Below are 20,335 nucleotides of genomic sequence, written 5' to 3'. Positions count from 1 at the left end.
TATTCTAATAATTTGTAATACGAACGGTGTACCAAATATCATGACTCAATCATTTCCTAAGGATACGAGAAATAACAATTTACATATCTACTACATATTAATGAACAAACGCATTAACATACATACATTTAGGAAATTGTCCGTCGGTCCAAGCAAATAACAGTACAACCTTTTTTATGCAACGACAACCGCTTGACTACCTGACCTGACTGATTTCTTTTTACACGGCATCTTAGCAAAACGTCAAACCGTAAGGTCAAAGCTTACCACCCCTGTGGTATTATGGTAATGTAAACCCGTTTAGATAAACGAATCCAGAAACTTAAGCAAAATTAGAACTTTCATAATTCATAGGGGCATCAACAACAAATCAATTCCAGGACTCTCAGAGATGTCGTCAAAATCCTTTCTAATTTATAACAGCGAATTTAAATTAAGGCCATTGCAATCATGTCACACTCGATACCTACAGCAATTAACATGAGCGACTTGCTCATCTACACAAGACTTGCATTAATTGTAACATCACACTAGTTATGATTCAGTACAGCAGCTTATGTCACAACACGACTCACATCAATGAACACTTGCGCCGAGTAATGACGCGAAGTGAAGTGAATACTAAGTCTGTGTGTCAGCTACATTGGGTAGTACTACTACTAGTACATGTTTTCTGTGGTACTACTACCATATAGTAACTTGGACATATTTATGAATGGTAGAACAAAAGTGGGTCGGAATTTAATCTACGAATTTTTCAGTCTTTGTAATTCTTAGACCATTATTAATGGTCTAAGTTGTAATTCATAAGAGTATGAGATTAATTTAGGTATAAATAAATTATATCATCAATGATTATGAAAATTATATTCATCTTATCAAAAATGTCGGGAAGACAGACACCACTTTATAATGTGTTATCCCCAATATCATGACAATGACTATTGTCATGATATTGGGTTTGACAGTAATATTGATTCTTGTGGGAGATTGCTATTCAGGTCTACTTTCGGAATTATTTTGGGCTAAATATTAAGCGAGTGCTTATGTAAATACTATAAAGTTTTTTTATAATTAGTGTTTCAAGTCGTGTTGTGTGCAAACGGCTGAGATTTGTTTTTAAATAATTTGCACATACCTATACAAACTCAACGCTAACATCGGATGTTAAGCGATCCGTTGAAAAAACCGAATTGCTTTGATTTGCTTATATTGTAAGAATTAATAAATTATTAAACTGATTGAGTGCGTTTTTCGTACGTTTTACAATATGTAATTTACTACTGACAAATTTTAAATATTTACTTTGAAAGATATCAGAGTGGGAAGTTACTAATGTTTTCATACTGTGACGATCGCGTAAACGTAAACGCGAACGTCACAGTATGAAAACATTGAAAACTGCCACTAGGCACTCTGCTTCGTTGGTTGGATCTTCGTTTATAGATGTGGTGATAACCGAGCTCAGACTATTTGTAATTAGTCGGAGTTACCAAGTTAAACACTAATAATCACTCTAAGCTCGCCGATACGCATTGAAGCAGTGTGATGGGTAATCCCCAAGGTCAGCCACTGACGATCAAGTAAGCTCACATGCATGTAACGGCTTGACACACGATCAGTTTTATCGGACGTCAAGCCGTTAGCATTGCAGGCATGTGGGCTTATCGGATGGTAAGTGGCTAGCACAAGGTTAATAGGAGGAGGAGGCTTGTTGTATGCAAAGGACCTTTAATTATACATGATGATGGTGGAATGATGATCATCGGCAGGTGAGGCGTTACGTGCTGCAATGACGTAAGCGAGGCAAGTCGTAAGCACTAATTGGGCTTACGAAAATCGTTACGTGCAGTGCGTGAGAGAGTTTACAATGTGAATTTGCAGCACTCAAGGTTGAGTTTATTGTTTCGTGTTGTAACCGCCGTAACAGTTATTATGTAGTTCTGTGTAACGGCTCCATTGTTGCACTGTTATAATAACATTTACTTACTTTTGCCGTGGTCGCGGGAGTCGGGTCAATTGATCTCACCTACTTTGATATTCATTTATGTGATTTTGTAGGCTTGTAATATGACTGTCTTCGGTACAATAAAATTTAGCTTTCTTTTTTAAAGAACCTGTTGGCCAGACTTCGTATTTTTTTTTAATTTTAGTTTTTCTTAAATGTACAAAGGTCTGGCAAAAAAAATCAAGCTTATAGACCTCAGAGTCTCTCTAGTTCTTGAGGCCCTATGTTGAATGTATGTAAACATAAGCTTGTCAAGTGGTCTAGTACCGCCTATAAAAGTTTGCCAACGCGCGGAAAAACAAAATAAATATCACTTGAAATTTATACGAAAAATAAAATAATAGGCTTAGTTCACACAGACATCGCTTTCTACGACTGATCAAATATTTAAAGGCGAATCTATGTATATGTAGTAGGTATCTTCAAAACGTGAGATACTTATCCGTTTCTGTTCAAACATTCTGCTTACTCAGTATTACTGTGCGGCTCTGTTTATAATTAGTAGAAAATGTTTTAAATAAGTTTTCTTTTAGAAACCGCGCCGAACTACAAGTCACCCTACGTACACTCTCCGTGCATGCAAGTTAGCTCTTTTTATGTTCATGTAACACAATTTTACTTTTAATTTATATACATTTTCAAAAGTAATTTAGCAAATTCACACCTAATCTATATCCAACGGCGTGGAAATCGTTACGGGGGACGTCCATCAGCTGATGATGATGACGGTGGATCTGGTTTATGAAGTAAATTTTTTTTTATTCTTTACAAGTTAACCCTTGACTACAATCTCACCTGATGGTAAGTGATGATGCAATCTAAGATGGAATCGGGCTAACTTGTTAGGAGTAGGGTGAAAATCCACATTCCTTTCGGTTTCTACACGACATCGTATCGGAACGCTAAATCGCTTGGCGGTACGTGTTTGTCGGTAGGGTGGTAACTTGCCACAGCCGAAGCCTCAATCTGCCAAGCCGAGGATCGAACCCAGGACCTCCGTCTTGTAAATCCACCGCGCATACCACTGCGTCACGGAGGCCGTCAAATTTTTTTTGATTAGTTTTGCGTTCAACTCGTGTGAATGCAGGTTATTTATTAATTATGAAGTATAGTTTCATACAATAAAAATTGTGTATATTCCACTTAGAGGCTAGCTCAAGTTGTACGCACGGACGCACTCGCTTTAGTCTGTTTACGTTGAGGTCAGTGCTGCTCGGTCGTTGCTCCCGCAGATTACCGCGGCTCCGAAACATCGGTGAAAGTGACCGCGCCCTGCCCCCTCCCCCACCATCCGCAGTGCCCCATACCGCGGATATGCTCGCCTTGCGAAATACAGAGAAAGCGAGAAAATTATTGATTGCTTTACATTATTTATGGACTTCGGATATTTATGTCGGAAACTGTCAAACGAACGGATACCTACCAACTATAATTTATTAAAAACTAAAATTTAAAGTAGATTTTCCAATAAATAAAAATATAAAGTCTCAATGATCTACTACTGATCTAGACCGATCCGCATTGAAATCGGTTATGTCTTGGCTATCGTTTTACTTACGGCATTACCATCCGTTTGACTAATCACTAATTTAGTGTCACCTAGCAGTAGCACAGGCGATTCGTTTAGTTGGTGGGGGTAGTTATTGTCTAGGCAAGTGCGCTCCAACTTTTACCTCATTACTGCTTTCAACTTCCAATCATCACGGTCTGATCCGCCAGCATCCCGCGGCTCCCTGCAACCGGCTTAATGTGCTCGGTCCACCTAGTGGGGGGTCGACCGACACTGCGCTTTCGACTAATACATTCAGGGATATACTCAAACCGCAATTTCTAGTGCAATATCCATCGGTATACAACAATCCAGGCCACGCCGCGTACGAGTGGCGTGTTCGGCGACAATGCGTTACTCAAGACACACGCAATGCACTCGGTATCAAGTGTTCGCGCCTTCCTCGCGTTACGTTTCAGTGACCTCTTTCTCGTATCAATAGGGAGCATTATTAGGAAGGTTTCTCAAGAATTTGTACTTGAATGGCATATACTAGGTACACAGTACAGTAGTTAACGTCCACGGTTCCGTTGGTGTGAACAAGCTAGTCTGCGAATATCGGCGGAGGCTTTCACCGAGATATTATAATAACGCGAACGGCGGCGAAACTAGAGCGATTACTTAGCGATTTCCTACTTTCCACGGCAAGTGTATTAATTATTATAATATACTCGCATTACGTCACTTGTGACACCTTGTAGTTTGTGCTCGTTAACGACTTTTTTTATAAAAACAACAATCTGAAGAAAAAAAGAACATTTGCTCTTACTAGATTGAAAGATGTCTTCAAGCGGATTACAGGAAGCAACTTGATGCTGTCGGCTTGAGTCCGCGGTGTTTAGAAGTCCGTACGAGATACCTATGTTCATTAGCGGGCGCCTATAATAATAATGATGATTGAAAGAAGTAAACAATAGAGATTTTGGTTTAAAAATCTGACATTTCGTATCATCATCATCATCATCATATCAGCTGATGAAAGTTCACTGCAGGACATAAGCCTTATGTGACTTCCGAACCTCTGTAATATATCTGTACCTATTGCAGGTTATTATTTGCTGAGTACGGAATACGTAATAATACAATAGTAGTTTATAGATACTACTAAGAATTTATAGGTAGAATATATGAATAAGATACAGTGCACTATAGACTACATAATACGTAGAGGCGGCTCACCTTGCTCCCACGTGCGCTGGAGCCTTTCCAATGGAAGGTTATGGTCTACATCCACGGGTCTTGGCTACACAATGGGCGTACAATAGACATGTGAACGCATGGAACTGATAGACATGACTAAGCGGTGGGAGCATTTATTATATTAAAACTTTATTAACCTTATACTATTTTACTTTACACCAAACTTCATTTTAATTATAAAACTTCAAAAAACACCAGCACGATACTATTAGATTCTATCCATATTACCTGACGTGTACCAAACTTATTCCAATAAAGTGTAGGTTAACTTTGGTTTCTGAATGTAGCAGTATTAATGAGATAATCTTACTCTGAGAATGGTCATTTTACACGTAACTTGTATAATTCAACGCTTATTTTTAAATGCCTTCATTCCAAACAAAATAAGTAAAATTGGAATCGGAAAATCCGTTCCATTTTCAATAAATTTGACTGGTAACTATTAATATCTAAATTTGGTAATATCCGATCTCGACATCCGAAGATAGACTTAGAAACGCTACATGACCGGTTATAAGGTAATTACTAAATTAAGCGGCGAAATATTGTAGCATTGGCGGATACCTAATGAAGTAAAATTTAGGTAGGTCAATCTACTATAGGCGAATACCTCTGTAACTCGATCGAAACGGCATCGTTCTCGACTCTAGTAGTCTGGAATTTCACTATTTTTATCGTCAACAAATCAAAGTTATCAATAATTCTGTGGGTACATAATGGCATTTTGTCGTTTTTTTTACAAATACAAGTGAGTATGTATATTGTATCTCAAACACAGACAATTTTACATACTACTTATTTACTTTAATTTGACGAAATAAGTAATGTGTCAATTTAAAGATTCGCGTAATATAAATGTTTCATGTAAAGTTCAAAATTGGGGTTAGACCTAAAGAGTTAAAACGCGATATATACAAACACCATTTAAATTTTTCTACATTGGGTGACTCAATTAATGAGGGAAGGTTAGTTTTACTAAAGAAACCATTTTGATTGCTCCCCGATTTGGATTCATCATTATCAAATGAAAAGAAGTACCTTTAAGGTATGTTAAACGTTGCAAAAAATTATAGCTGTATGTACTACTGCTGAAAAATGGTCTTAACTTTAGGATTTTCAGAATACTTAATCTAACGCAAATGGAACTTAAGATAAAATCGGGTTGTTGGTAAAAAGCCAACTACATTTGTCAACTACGCATTTAAATAAAAAACAACTTAAATCCTACGTAATTGCACAGCCTTATATAGAATAAATTCTGCGCCAAGGTCGGCGTAAAATGGGACGCGTCACGTGGGAGTACCTAATGAGTAAGTACATTTCGGATAAGATACTGTGCTGCTGCCACCGACAACCTTCATAGAGATGATTTATTTTCGGCTTCATGTCATTGTGAATTTTATTGGTAACCATCTGAAATAATTGAGCTCAGTTGGTTGTTTTATCTGCGTGGAAACTTAAATTTATTGTATATATAGTTGATGTATTTAGCCCTCTTGCACATCTGTGGCACTAACATGCGACCAACGAGATAATCTTGTACAGAGAAATAGACAAAATTCGACCACTGGCGGCGCAGCCGGAAATAACTGCTACATGCAAATACATACATTTAAAGTTATAATCAGAAGCTCTTATTAAAAATAATAATAAAAAGCTACGTAAGTTGAGTAACTTATTTCTTTAATTATAAAAAATATATTGCCATAATTATACATATATTGTGAAAAGTTATTAACAACGTATAGTTTATAATAATCTAAGTGTGAATTATACATTAAATTCACCGAAATTAACGATCGTAATGTTATAAAATTATAGTAAAGACGTAACATTTAAAATAAAAACAAATAATAATAATTAGTAATGAACATAAAGTTAGATAATTAAAAATTACGTACCTCTTAACTTAATTGAAAACATTAAGTTATATAATTCGTACAAAAGCAAAATAATGTTGAATCACAAGTACAATCGAATACGATGAAGCGCGTTGATGTCTTATACTCGTACACTGCGTCGCGGCGAGTAGAACATAGTATTTATAGGTTTGTTATACAATTAAAAAATTATATCACTATCAATAATAATTAGATCATTGCGGATGTAATGATTATAAAATAAACATTAAAAAAATCATTCTATTCAAATAGTAATAAATATTAAAATAATGTACATTATTTGAGGCATTAAAGTTCGAGTAATACAAGTACATATTTTATTGTATCGGTTTTTAATAGTAAAAATTATTATTAGTATTTTTATCTTCATTTGTTAATTATTAACTTTGATAGGTTTTTAATAACCCTATGCATTGTATAGCATGTTATATTACTAATATTTTTTGCTGAACATTTTGGCTATTTTTCATGGATTTTCAAATGTACAAGAATATAAAATATGACTTGCGTATATCAAACTAATCCTAAACATCTAATGGTAAGCTGGTTATGCTTAATATTGATGTTGTAGGCGCGGTAATACCTACATGTGCTTTATAATTTGCCATACAAGGTATCCATAACATAACTAGATCATGAAACGAGTATCACACATGAGTCAATCATGGTGTTTGTACAAAAATAATGCTTGTGATTTTTTGTGAAATATATAAATCCGCATTTTATCCCACTTACTGCCCTTTGCCTTGTACTTTGCTTTGATCTATTTTGAGAGTCGAAACATATTGAGAACATTTGTAATACACTAAATGAATATGAGTAAAACCTGTCAAATGTTTACATAGTACTACTACTTGGCAACGTTTTGCCACTATCTTAGATCATTTTTGAGCTGTTGAAAAATACCTCGATAAAGATATAATATCGAGATATTTTTCAATAGCCATCTAATTGTTAATATGTTTTTTTTTTCAAGAAATGTGTTCATACTAAATCGTTATTTAGGCATTATTAAAAAATCTATATTATTATTAAATAACATAATGGTTTTAAATAAAATAGTGAACATGCAATAAAATTACAACAAACTCCAAACACTTATGCATGTTTACGCAATGTTTTTTGATATTATTGTTTTTCATTTTGTCGCTATTGGTACAAACACTTACGCAGTTAGAGTGGACAGGCGCCCTATAATATACTTTTAGCATATTACATTGTGGTTATGTTCTAGTTATTATAACTAATTCATTGAATGCGACAAGTAACATTTAACAGCAAGCACCGTCGCGTGGTCCAAGGACAAGTCGGAGCGGCGTCCGGAGTTGCACACATTCAGAGGAAGCTATTAAATGTGACGGAATTATCTACATAATTATTACAGTTTCAAGTAATTCATACGTTTAGGTAATAACGACTAACTGCGATTGTGCCAGGACTTCTAAGCGCTGTGCCCTCAACTATCAACATACGCGATCAGTATTGGAGGAAAAATCTAGTCAGTGGCGATCACAATAAATTAGAAGTGGTCTATATGATACAGGGAAGATCTGTAGGACCAATACATCTAGAAGAAGAAGAAACTCCCTTTTTATTTATAACTTCTGTACAGTAGGTAGTTTTTAGATGAATCGGAACAGTTTCCGTGCAGTAGGAGTTTTGATAAAGTATATAGTGATAAGGATGAACCTCGTTTAGATAAACTATCCATATAATAATACATACATTACACGTTTATGTCCTAATTTGCTTTTTTTATTTTCACTACGTATAGGTAGTCGTTTTCACAATTAAAGTAAACCTATTTTTATCTAAATTACGAGTAGGTATGTTGAAACTCGTCAATCTTTTTAGGCTGTAGAGCGTGCTAAAAAATGAGTTATTCATACATATGCTATTTTGGCCCTCGGGTAAAAAAAATGAATAAGAACTTTTGTATTATCATAATTATGCAACCCGGCACTGCCCGCGGCTCGTGTCGGTGAAAAGCCGTCCGGTTGTCGGCGAAAGTCGGCGCACGACATCACAAAAAGTCATTTTGTTGTCAGACATCAACGAGCGGCACGCGGCTGCTGATGATGTAATGCACATTGTACTGATGATTAGAGCTTTGTATGCAGTAGGTGATAACTTGATTAATAAAAACTCTTAATTATTTTATTAATCAAGGTTTTAGATGTTTCTTACATTGGTAATGAGTATTTTTTAATTTAGTTCATAATTTAAAGCTTGTTAATGTCTAAAAAGTCTCCTTAAATTATCTACAATTTATTTAATTTAAAGGGCAATACCTAAATAAATTACTTACTTCCTGAATACTCATACATATTAGAGGAAATGACGTAATTAATACGGAAATAGGTTTGACACATTTTTCATTTGAATTCTTGGCATTTTTAAATTATCATCTTAGATTTCTAAAATTTTAAAAATGCATCATGAAAATAATAATAATTTAATAAATTATACGGCTTCAGACCTAGACCACAGTAGATATAATAAGCCTAGATGCTTCTCCAAGCAAGAGGCCTATGTCCTGCAGCGGACGTCCATCGGCTGATAATGATGATGATCCTAGTTATCTAGGATGATGTTAAATCGCTTGATGGCCTAACCTTAGTAACCATACGTCCATAAGCAAATTCTACCATGATACCAATCATGAATAAAATACATTATAAAATACGAAATCGTAACTCTCGAATGTCATCTCTGCTATAAACCTAGACATTACCAACTCATCTAAGATGTCGTCAATAGTATGAAGTATCAGATGAGTGATAACTCACGAATGTCATACAATAAGTGAGTGAGTGTGTGAAACTGTATCGCCGGAGAAACAGCCGCGCTCCACATATGGCGGAAAAGTCGACGTGCGCTAGGAATTTGCGCGGCTCCATTGCTGACGGAGCCGGCGTCTCTCAACTTAAAATTAAAACATTGAAACCGTCGGCAGTTGTGAAAATTTTAAATGTGTTGCAATTAAACTGGATCAACATATATTTGACTCGCGGACGTCCTTGACGCGTAGCAATCGATGTAAACTTTCAACCCTCATTTCACGCCCTTTCTTATATTTATATTTTCGCAACTCAAAATTTTAGTGATTTATGTTAAAAAATCTTCAATCCCTTTTTAACCATTTAGTAGTACAATTAAAAATCTTGAATGACATTATTTTTAGTATTTTTCTGGTAGTATAAATAAAATTTTTTACAAAAGTTACTTGAAAGATTAAGGATTTTCAATCCCTGTTTTACACCATTTTAATTTAACTTTCGCGACAAAAAGTATCCAATAACCATTTTCGGATTATCTTAACTAGAGCCAAATTTCATTTGGAATCATTTAGTAGTTTCAGCGTGATGCTCGGTCAACAAAAATAGGGACAGACAAAAAATCGATTATATGTATAGTGCCCTCCAACTAACATTTCCAAAATGCATAACTTCAATGTACAGAATTTGACCTGTTGTAATTTGTTGTTAGTTTTAACAGAAGTATAGATTGTCTTCATGCCAAATCAGAATGTACTAAGTTAGTATTTAATCTGCCTACATAAAATGACATGTGACTTACAGTTTTGTAATGAGCACATGCTCTTTCAGTGGTATGCTCTTTCAGTTAGTAAGCGGCTAAACCAGTAATTAATTATTACATTATATTGTGTAATATAAGATTATAATCTATGTACCCACTAATATTCCCGTGCGACAGTGCGCACGCGCCGCCGCGCCACAAACTCGCACAGCGCGTCGCACGCGACTCGGCCATACATACCAACATTTATTTATAGCTTTTTACTTTTTTGTTTGTGTTTATATTCACCGCACATTTCCGCACATACTAGCGTTTAATCTTCGGGTTCTCTCACAGAACTTTGGGAAGAATTTTAATCTAGATAGAAAAGTGTTATGCAAGTATTCCCAAAGTAAACTATTCAACATCTCAAACTGTGCCTTACTTGTTTTCGTCTGAGGATTATCACCAAAAATTTGCTTGTATATGCATCTGCGTTACTTTAAGGTTTTAAAGACTAGTTGGGTGTATTTCTGAAAATTCTGGAATTGAGTCAGCTTTTTGTTTTAATAGTACAGAAATTAGTTTCAATCTTAAAACAATAATAGGTAGTTTTATAATTCAGTTAAAGTGTACTCAGTTAGGTACAGCTTAAACACAGCACTTTTATATATTTATTACCTCCTAAACATGTCTGCTTTCGCTTTTAAATTAGACAGTTGAAATGATAATGCGGCTTTTCGCAGAAAATGCCAGTTTTGATTATTCATTAAATATTAATATTTGAAATGATATCGCTATAATTATGCAAACGTCACAAACGAAAGTGTAGTTGTGGTGTAGTATGGATAATAAATTAGCACTAATAAATTGTAAGTATTCAAATAACAAATATCATGAATGTATAAACATCGAAATATTAATATTTAAGTATTAATTTACTTGTATATTTGGATTAGCTAACACTTTTCTAATCTACTTTTTTGTTTAAGAAAGAAGAAACGTTTACGCATTCTAGACTCTTACTTTCTAAAAGGTCGAGTTTTAAATATGGTTATGGCACGAAAAGAATACACGACTGTGTTTTGTAGATACATATACTAGTATGGATCTTTTCTCTCGTAAATTAAATGTATAGAAGTTTATAAAAATTTTATATTATATAAATGGTCAGGGCTCCAAAGTGAGAACCCTCCTAACAAAAGTTAAGGATTACTGCTTTCTGTATCCGGCATTTGATCCAACAGTCAAGCAAAAACTATTTATTTTTTATTTTACGTAGTTTTTCGCTGGGCGAATATTCATCAGCATATTATCTCTGTTATGATTCTTACAATATAAACTTAATATTAATACCATTATACTACTACACTAATTATTCTTAAAGTGGTCATAGGTCAGGTCCCAATCAAATTCTTAAAGGTGTTGATTGAAGCTTTCCGCCATAAGACCATTGACTAAAACGATTATGGTTGACGATTAACAATTAAAGTTGACTCAACTCCACGTGGCGGTTATTAATTTATCATTGTTTTCGTGTAAGCTGATAAACTGATATCAACACGATCTATCGGAAAATATACGGAATTAAAGTAAAGATTTTTTATTCGTTCAATGACACTTACTTAGCGCCTGTCAGCGCTCTCACCAATTAAGTAATGATATCTTTAAAGTGGAAATCGGCCAAGATCAGAGGATCAAGATATTTGAGTAGATATACTTTATTGACGTCCTACATCAGCCCAGTCTACATTGACCCTATAAAAATCAATTTAAGCTGAGAATCGCTCCAGGTCCATCAGATGTAAGCGCAACGCTAAACAGACTTTTATAATATAAATGAAAGCTTCTGTAAACAGGGCTAAGTGGTGTGTTAATAAAGAAAGTTAGACTTGGGTGCGATTCTTTCACCGTTTGTTACGCAACACCATAAAAATATCGTAAAACAGGCATATTTATCCTCCTAATATTGAAAATAGAAAGTTTGTAAGGATGTTTGTCACAAACGCATAAAAATGAGCACCTACCTTAATTACGATGAAACATACACTAACCTGCGAAAATATCAAAAATATTTACACCGATTTTATAAACACGAGCAGATTTTTTATTAAAATTTTATATTTATGTATTATTTGCTGATATTTCACTTTCCTTCTGTCCAAATAATCGTAATGAGAAATGACTGTTTATAAATGTGAGTGACAATATTTCAACACCAATAGATGAGAATCTCCGATTTCAAGTCCAGTCCAACAAAACTTCGAGATCGGAAAAAAAAGAAAATGAAACAAATTCGCTAGTTATTATTATAAAATCAACAATATTTGTGTTATCAAGCAATCCTAAAAGCGTTATGTCAATATATGTAATACAGTTCCGGCAGTCTGTGTGTTCATACTCATACTCAGAGATGACAACTTTCCTCGAGAAAGTCATCTCGGAGAGGTCGTCGACCTGCCATGGCGACCATCACCACCATGGGAAAGGTCAAGAGTAATTTTCCCGCGAACAATGGTCGTGGGACTGTGTCAAGAACTTGACAGACGCTGGACCGTGACACTGCTTACCGACCGCTTTAGAAGGTCATTACTGGACAGTGGATGGGTGAGACGTTTGATTTCATCCTCATCCTACTCATAAGGTCTAGAGCCCAAGTATAGGATGGAAATTAACGTGATCATAATAAAAAAGGTCAAATGATTAATTAGTATTATTTCGATAATGATTTTTTTTATTATGTGTCGCATATGAAGATAGGTACTACTTACCGCTATGAGAATATGAGGGCACGTATAGTAGCCCAAGTTCTATTTCAGATTATAATCTATCCCTGTGTCAGTGTTCACCCCGACCTATTCAGCCTATCTGGACTTTTCTAACTAGGTCAATGCTCTCTACCAATATAAACAGATATGTAACAAAGTATGCTTAGGTAACGTGATTTATTATTACAAATATTGCATCAAATACATAAAAATGTATTGACTTTCTATTGTTATGTGAGGCGGTGGCAGGTTAGTACCGCGCACAATAGAAGCATCTTAATTCTCGATTGAGATGTTGTTGATGCTGTTTGATAAGGGCGCCTGAATACTTTCGATCGCTCTTTTTTGGGTTTGAATAGCATTCATAAGGTATGCAGGTAATTGTTTACGAAATAGCGTTATAATATTGTAACTAAATAATATGATTCTACAAAAAATCAACGATTGAATTTAATGAAGAGTTAGTCTAGATATTATTGAAATCCCCATCCCCCACCATTTTAAGTATTGACGTTTAAAATTGGTACTTTGAGTTCAAACATTATAATACTGGTACTGGTACGGTGGATTATATTCGTAATCTACAAGTAAGTTAAAAATTCCAAGTTGTAACTTTAAAAGATTTGATGTATTTGTTGTATGCACACTCGTGTCTAGGAATTTTTGACAATTATATTCGTTAATTTTAATTTTTATGTGTATTTCTCAAATGTTCATTTTGTTCAGTCTAGAAAAGGTATCTCCACGGACTAGATAGTCGCGATGACAACCTTGTTTTGCCACCAAACAGAGTTAGTAAGGCATCGTTTATATCAGTACTATCGCGATTATAATTATATGTTGACGAAATTATCTTTTATCATAGAAAATTATCCAACAATAGAGAAGGGCAGACTTATGTTATTATTATGTTTCATATTGAATGTGAAGAAATGACCAAGAGGCGACAGTCGTGTCGCGCGGGCGCAGTCGCCCTTTCGCCCTTGAACCGCAGTGAAAGTCACTAGAGCTCACAAAACCTACCGACACGATCTGTGTACGCAGCAGCATTGTATGCAGAGGCGCATTGTTGGCGCTTTCCAATACTAGCGCCGGTTTTTGTGCACATCTCATCGAGTGTCGTTGCTTCGTGCTATTGTGAGCATTTTTGTGCTGGACTGCCTTATCAGTCTTAGCTATAGCTAACGTAGACGCTCCTGTCATGTGGGTTGGCTTCTGTCATTTTAATGATATGTTATTTTGTACGCAGTGTCGTTACTTTGAGTTGAGCTGAAAATCAGTGTAATTAAATTGCATCACCCGTCCACTTACTAATCAGCACGGCGGCTATTCTCTAACGATGTTTTGTATTACTTGCAAGTGCAAGTTTCGAATTCACCGCCATCTTTCTCATTCCAAAGTATCGTGTTAAACAGAAAGAGTTACAAGTCAACTCGTAACTCGCACTTGCGAGTTATAAAAATATCGTTACAGAATAGCCTAGCTGCTTGGTAGATCTAAGCTGCATACCCCCTCTCATATTATATGGAAGGGTGGGTCACTAAGAAAGCTAGTAATTATGACAATATCCTACAGGGTGTACCTTCCTTCATTGAATGTAATTATGAGGTTTCAGGGTTCAGTGCCATTTAAGCAACAGACTCACTTTCTTTATTTTAAAGTAATCAGGTGAGAATTAAAAAGTCATCATTAGCAACCCATGTTCGGCTCACTTTTCAACACGAGTCTCAGAATGTTTGACCCGTTTGAGAAGTAGAAGTGTTAATTAAATTAAGAAGTGTTGTTGTTATATTTGATAGTTATGAGATTTTGTATATCCAAACTATCCATTACTCGATATCGATATTTCAGCAACTCTATCTCTACTTTAAAAGGTTTCTCAGCTTTTTTTGTGATTTGAAATGTAACACCCCCAATCAGTGCCCAGTGTGGTATGAAGTTGATCATCCTATTAGGTGACGGGGTATCGTGTTGCTGACACCATGCTTGATTGACTGACAACTGTTAGCTGATGTTATGATTATAGTGTTAGTAGTGTTATGTACTCGCACTACAAACTATGCTTTCCTATAGCTTATGTAACTGAACCGGATATTGGGTTTCAATTACTTTGATTATCATTTCTTCTATTTATTGATGTATTCATTGACAACTTAGCGCTTAGCTGCGATATTACGTGATGTTAATTGACGAAGCAGTCTCAGTTGATATCGTTCTAATTTGGTACTACGGTTTATAAACCGAAATATGTTTAATATATCCCCGAAAAATACATTTTTTCACATTACACTTACGCTAAATCGCTTGGTGTGGTAACTATACAGTCCCGAAGATTATCTTCTAGGAATATTTTACTCATGTTCAATAAACTCTAAAGATTGCTCTACTTTGTAATGAAAAATTCACATCGTAATTTATTGTTTTACTTCTAAATGTCTAGTAGTTAACTTTCCATCAGCCTATTTACGCCTCTAATTATTATTTACTAGCTAACGCCGCGCAGTTTTACCCGCGTGATTCCCGTTTCCGTTCATCGCCTTCCTCGATAAATGGGCTGTCTAACACTGAAATGATTTTTCAAATCGGACCAGTAGTTCCTGAGATTAGCGCGTTCTGCCTTCGCAATGGAATACAGAATCTGGTTAGAAATGCTACACTATAAATATCATTCAATGTACAATTTACAGCGACATTGAACTTTGTCTGTAGGCGAAAGCGAAGCTGATAGCTTTTACAATTCATCGCCATTAAGAAAATATATAATCAATTTTATAGTGATAATCAATCATTACTTTAATCAACAATATGACAAACTTACAACTAACGCAGTTTTAAAATGAACCCTGATCTGTTTCATTGATCACTAAATCAGATCTATAAATTCAATTAAGCTCATGCTTTATCACCAACTCGGTGACATTAATGTTACGAATGAGTTTCTATAAAAGAGAATTTCAGAAAATGACGTGATCATCATAGCACGTAATTTCCGTTACCTGATTGTTTCAGGAATCGTTTAGAAATATGTTTATCGTAGTCAAGAGAAGTACCTGTCTCGACGGAGCGGTACTGGTAGAATGCGTCGAGATATTTCGTAGTCGGTTCCGGTAAGAAAGTGGTAGGTAACCAAGCGCATCAGATACCATCTCACCGACACTACATTTTGATAACCGGCGGCGGTAATAACAACTTAAGTGTACAAGCGCCGGGCGGCGGGGGGCGGGGGACAGTAATAACAACTTTAATGTACAATGTACAGGCGCCTCTAACATGCGCAAGTAGCATGAAAGTTAACAACACATAACACAACGAGTTATTGGACTATGAATCTACAGTCTATAATAGTTTTAAGACTTTCAAGTTCTCAATACCTCAATCCTTTACTCTTAATTTAGGGGTGAATTGAAATCCGAGAGACCATGAGTACAAAGCTATTGAAAGCAATAACCATGTAGGTACTGTCACACTTATAACTACTCAATTGGGATATTTTTAACTAATCGGCTGAACGGATTTATCTTATCTTGGTTTTGAAATGTTCGTGGAGGTATAGGGAACGTTTAAAAGGTGAAAAAAATTTGAATAATAGCCGGGAAAACTATACAAACAACTCTTTTCTATTTCCCATACAAACGTTTAAGAGTCAAGGGGTAGGGTAGCGGTAGGGTAGCGGTAGGATAGGGGTAGGGTAGGGGTAGAGTAGTGTAGAGTAGGGATAGTGGCTCTACTAGTAAATTATATTTTTGAAAACATGTTACTAAATAAATTAGAGGACCCAAGTTTCATGCTAGGGGAAACACTTGTAATGGTAATTTCTCAGAGTACTACACTATAGATCTTTTACATAATTGTACTATGCGTGTACATAGGCAATAACAATTACATATAAAAGTAGTTTTACCGACTTAGCAGTAAAGCAATGTTGTTGAACGGCGGAGCGTTTCCGTCGATCGGTATATAGCGCTGCTCTAATGGCCGCTTAGAATTACCATAATATTAACGCCTTCGTCGCCGGCGCAGCTATGCTATCAATGCACTTTCACGACATTTTCATTTTTGGAAAACTGCGTCTTGCGGAGAGAAAATTATGTTACAAGTTTCCAGCGAGTTATTTCTGATAACTTTACGAATCACTTAGATTAAGACTCTCTGATTTATAGAATTCATACGATACAATTACGATCTAGACTAAGTATATATTTAGAACCTTTTGATTATTTTCTTTTGTGTAAATTTGTTATTGAAATTAAATTGGTAAAAAAAACTATATTACATAAACTAGACGTTACTTATGTAATAACTTAATATTTTAAAATGATGTGGTTAATTTCTTATTTAATTATAAAAAAATTTTTGACAAACATTTACATTAATTAATCATTAGTATTGTAAAGAAATTTTAGATGTATTTTATAAATTTAGTAAATTAAATTTAAAACTATATAAGAAAGCACTCACCTTTCGAATCGCTGCCACCGCGAATCCACACCAACAAAAAATTCACTCAAAAAAATCCAGGAAAATTAAAAATAAATATCAGCGCATATGACTGAATCACATTTTCCATCTAATAAAAATGGTTCATCACTTCATGGAGAGTTCTTGATTTTTTATTCAGTGTCAGTTGGTGCAGGCTTAGTGCAGGTTTGGTGCCGCGTGCGCCTGGTGTCGCAGCCGAGGTTGGACTGCTTGCTGGTCGCTGCGGACGGTCGGAGAGAGGCACCGGTGGACACGGGTACTGGGCGACTCCATAGCGCAGTGGCAGACTGTGTGCTTATGTTATGTGAGGTGTAGGCTTCAATAGGTCCTGGGTTTGATGTTGCGATATTAATCATGGTTAAGTGACATGGCTAGTACATAAAAAGAATTTTGTCTTTATAGATAGTAGTAGTAGAGATGTAAGGCCGACCACTTCGTCTGTGTGTGTCTGTCGCGTAGCGATAAACTCGAAAACTGTTGAAAAGATTTCCAAATAGATCACTGTTTATGTATGTTTTTTATTCTTTACAAGTTAGCCCTTGACTACAATCTTACCTGGTGGTAGGATGAAAATCCACATCCCTTTCGGTTTCTACACGACATTTACCGGAACGCTAAATCGCTTAGCGGCACGTTTTTGCCGGTAGGGTGGTAACTAGCCACGACCGACCTGGAGCCAGACCAGGAACAATTAATAAAACCTCAATTAGCTCAACCGGTAATCGAAGCCAGGTCCTCCGTCTTGTAAATACACCGCGCATACCACTGCGCCACTGAGGTCGTCAAAATTGCAGGAAACTTATCTAAACTAATGTCATATAGAGTGAAGATTTTATTTTCAATGTGTTTTTTACGAATCTAGAAGGGTGAAACTATTTTCACCAATGGAAAGCTACAATGTCAATTATCAGCATTAACATAGGCTATTTCATCCCCGTATTCTCACGGAAACGGGAACCACACCGCGGTGTTGTACTATCTAACTATATCTTAATAAGTCGGTAACCGTATATTTTAACAGTTGGTCAACCCGTGGCGGTGTTCTCTATTAATTTGTGCCGCGGGTCCCTTCCCTTTTTTGTGATGTTAAACCAGTTTTTGTGCTTCCTTCCTGAGGGTCGTGAGACCGCGCGGTGATGTTTTTATAATATTATATCGGCTTAGTTGATCTTACGTTGTATTAGTAGTAGTGCTTTTTGTGACAGAGTTCGTCGAGGGAAGTACTTCTGTCACGTTTATTGCTGCTGCCAAGATGCATCATTGCTGTGTTCATGGTAGAGAATGGTATCTGCGAGATTACAGCCACTTTTCATACGGCAACAACATTGTTGTTTTGTATTTTTTATTAGTATGTTCTTTCGTACTATGAGTAGTATAAATGTACGTACTACACATCTTGTTGCTCAGCGCTCGGCCTTTAACACGGTAACACTTCGGTCTGTTCTTTCATGTTGTTCTATATATTCCTTTATAATTTATTCCTGGATTGTCCGTTTTTGAATTGTAGCATATTAAGGACACTTCATCATCATCGTCTTATCAGCCGATGGACGTCCACTGCAGGACATAGGCCTTTTGTAGGGACTTCCAAAAACCACGACCCTGAGCCAGCGAATGCCTGGACTGGACAATACACTTATTATCACGATAAATGTGTTAAACATCCGCAAAGGCAGCGTGTTGTCAATGTTACCGCAGTTATCAGCGCAGTCCGAAGCTTTCGTCGCGGTTACACAACAGGGGTCAGCTACCCGCGTGTTGTCGCGCTGATTAGCATAATGTATTAGCGTCGGCTCCTAATTCTGCCTCCGCGTGAAAGCCTCCACTTTCTCTGCCGATGCTGTAAAATATCTATATTTTATCGCTTGCCAAATTTTAAATGAGTTACCAGTTTTTATAGAGTTGCGTTGCGTTTGTTTGTCTCTAAATACAAATTACAATTTCAAATAAGCTAATGTGTTAGTTGCTTTCCGGTTCTGCTTTTAGAGCTTATTTTCCCGGTCAGATATGAAAATTATTTTCTATTCTTGTATTTAATTAGTATAGTTCACGTTACTTAACTTTACCACTCTGCTGTCCGCTTTTTCAATAGCTTTGTGCATTGATATCTGTTTAAACACAGGACGTGCAAAATGCTAAAGATGTCGCCGATGTTAGAATTGTGATTGATTGCTGCGGTATGCGCACTCATTTGAATTAACAGAACGACAATATTACATTCCGTATATGATAAAGAAGGTATATTTTTCTTATATTTTGGTAGGTTACAACTTATACAGTATGCTGGCACGCACAGAGCGCCTCGGGCAATGAAAGCTCCACCTGGTGAATGAATGCGGTTACATCACACAGTGAGTAAAGACCAATTACAATTTACGATATACGAGTAGTAACAGATAATTGCTTTAGCTCAGCGGCTGTACAATGTACATGCATGTACCTATTTGTATAAATAAATGCCTGAAACTGACGTCTTTGTCTATGAATTCAATATTCGGAGATGATTGTTAATTTACTTGACGTGAAGGTACTTACATAATAATTTTTAACCAAGAAACATTTTTCGCGTGCACGTAGGTACCTACTTTCATCGCTCTAAGAGCAGAAATAAATCGCTTTGATAAAATGAAATCTGCTGAATTCATACAAGGGTACGAGTAGGCCTTGTTTTTACAAGAATTCAGCATTTTGGAGTTGCGTCTGTGTTCAGTTATACTTATTACTAAAAATATACATAATACAAGCCGGATGGACTTTGGGATATCACAGTGTTGCAGTGGCGACGCCGCAACGGAAAGCCTAGCGGTCTTTATCCTTCTACGACATTAATCAGGTTACAGGGAGGATCAAAAAACTTATGTTCTATGGAGGCGCTGATAGTGATGGTAATGATGACCTACCTATACAGCAT

The 20,335-nt window shown here is 36.0% G+C and overlaps 1 protein-coding gene across 2 annotated transcripts in view; it reads right to left on the bottom strand.

Annotated features, from left to right (window-relative positions):
• The window catches only part of LOC112051927 (uncharacterized), a 46,053-nt gene extending 28,407 nt beyond the window's left edge, over positions 1-17,646 (bottom strand). Inside the window, exon 1 of one of the 2 annotated variants that reach the window (XM_024090786.2) lies at positions 17,404-17,646. The gene's annotated coding sequence lies outside the window, so the exon portion shown is untranslated. The remainder of the gene's footprint in view (positions 1-17,403) is intronic. The other variant, XM_024090785.2, reaches the window with a different exon arrangement.
• Between the last annotated feature and the right edge of the window lie 2,689 nt (positions 17,647-20,335).

This window comes from Bicyclus anynana, chromosome 2 (assembly GCF_947172395.1).
Source record: "Bicyclus anynana chromosome 2, ilBicAnyn1.1, whole genome shotgun sequence".
Taxonomy (NCBI): Eukaryota; Metazoa; Arthropoda; class Insecta; order Lepidoptera; family Nymphalidae; genus Bicyclus; species Bicyclus anynana.
Note: the sequence above shows the minus strand (reverse complement) of the source record. Positions and strands in the feature narration are given on the sequence as shown.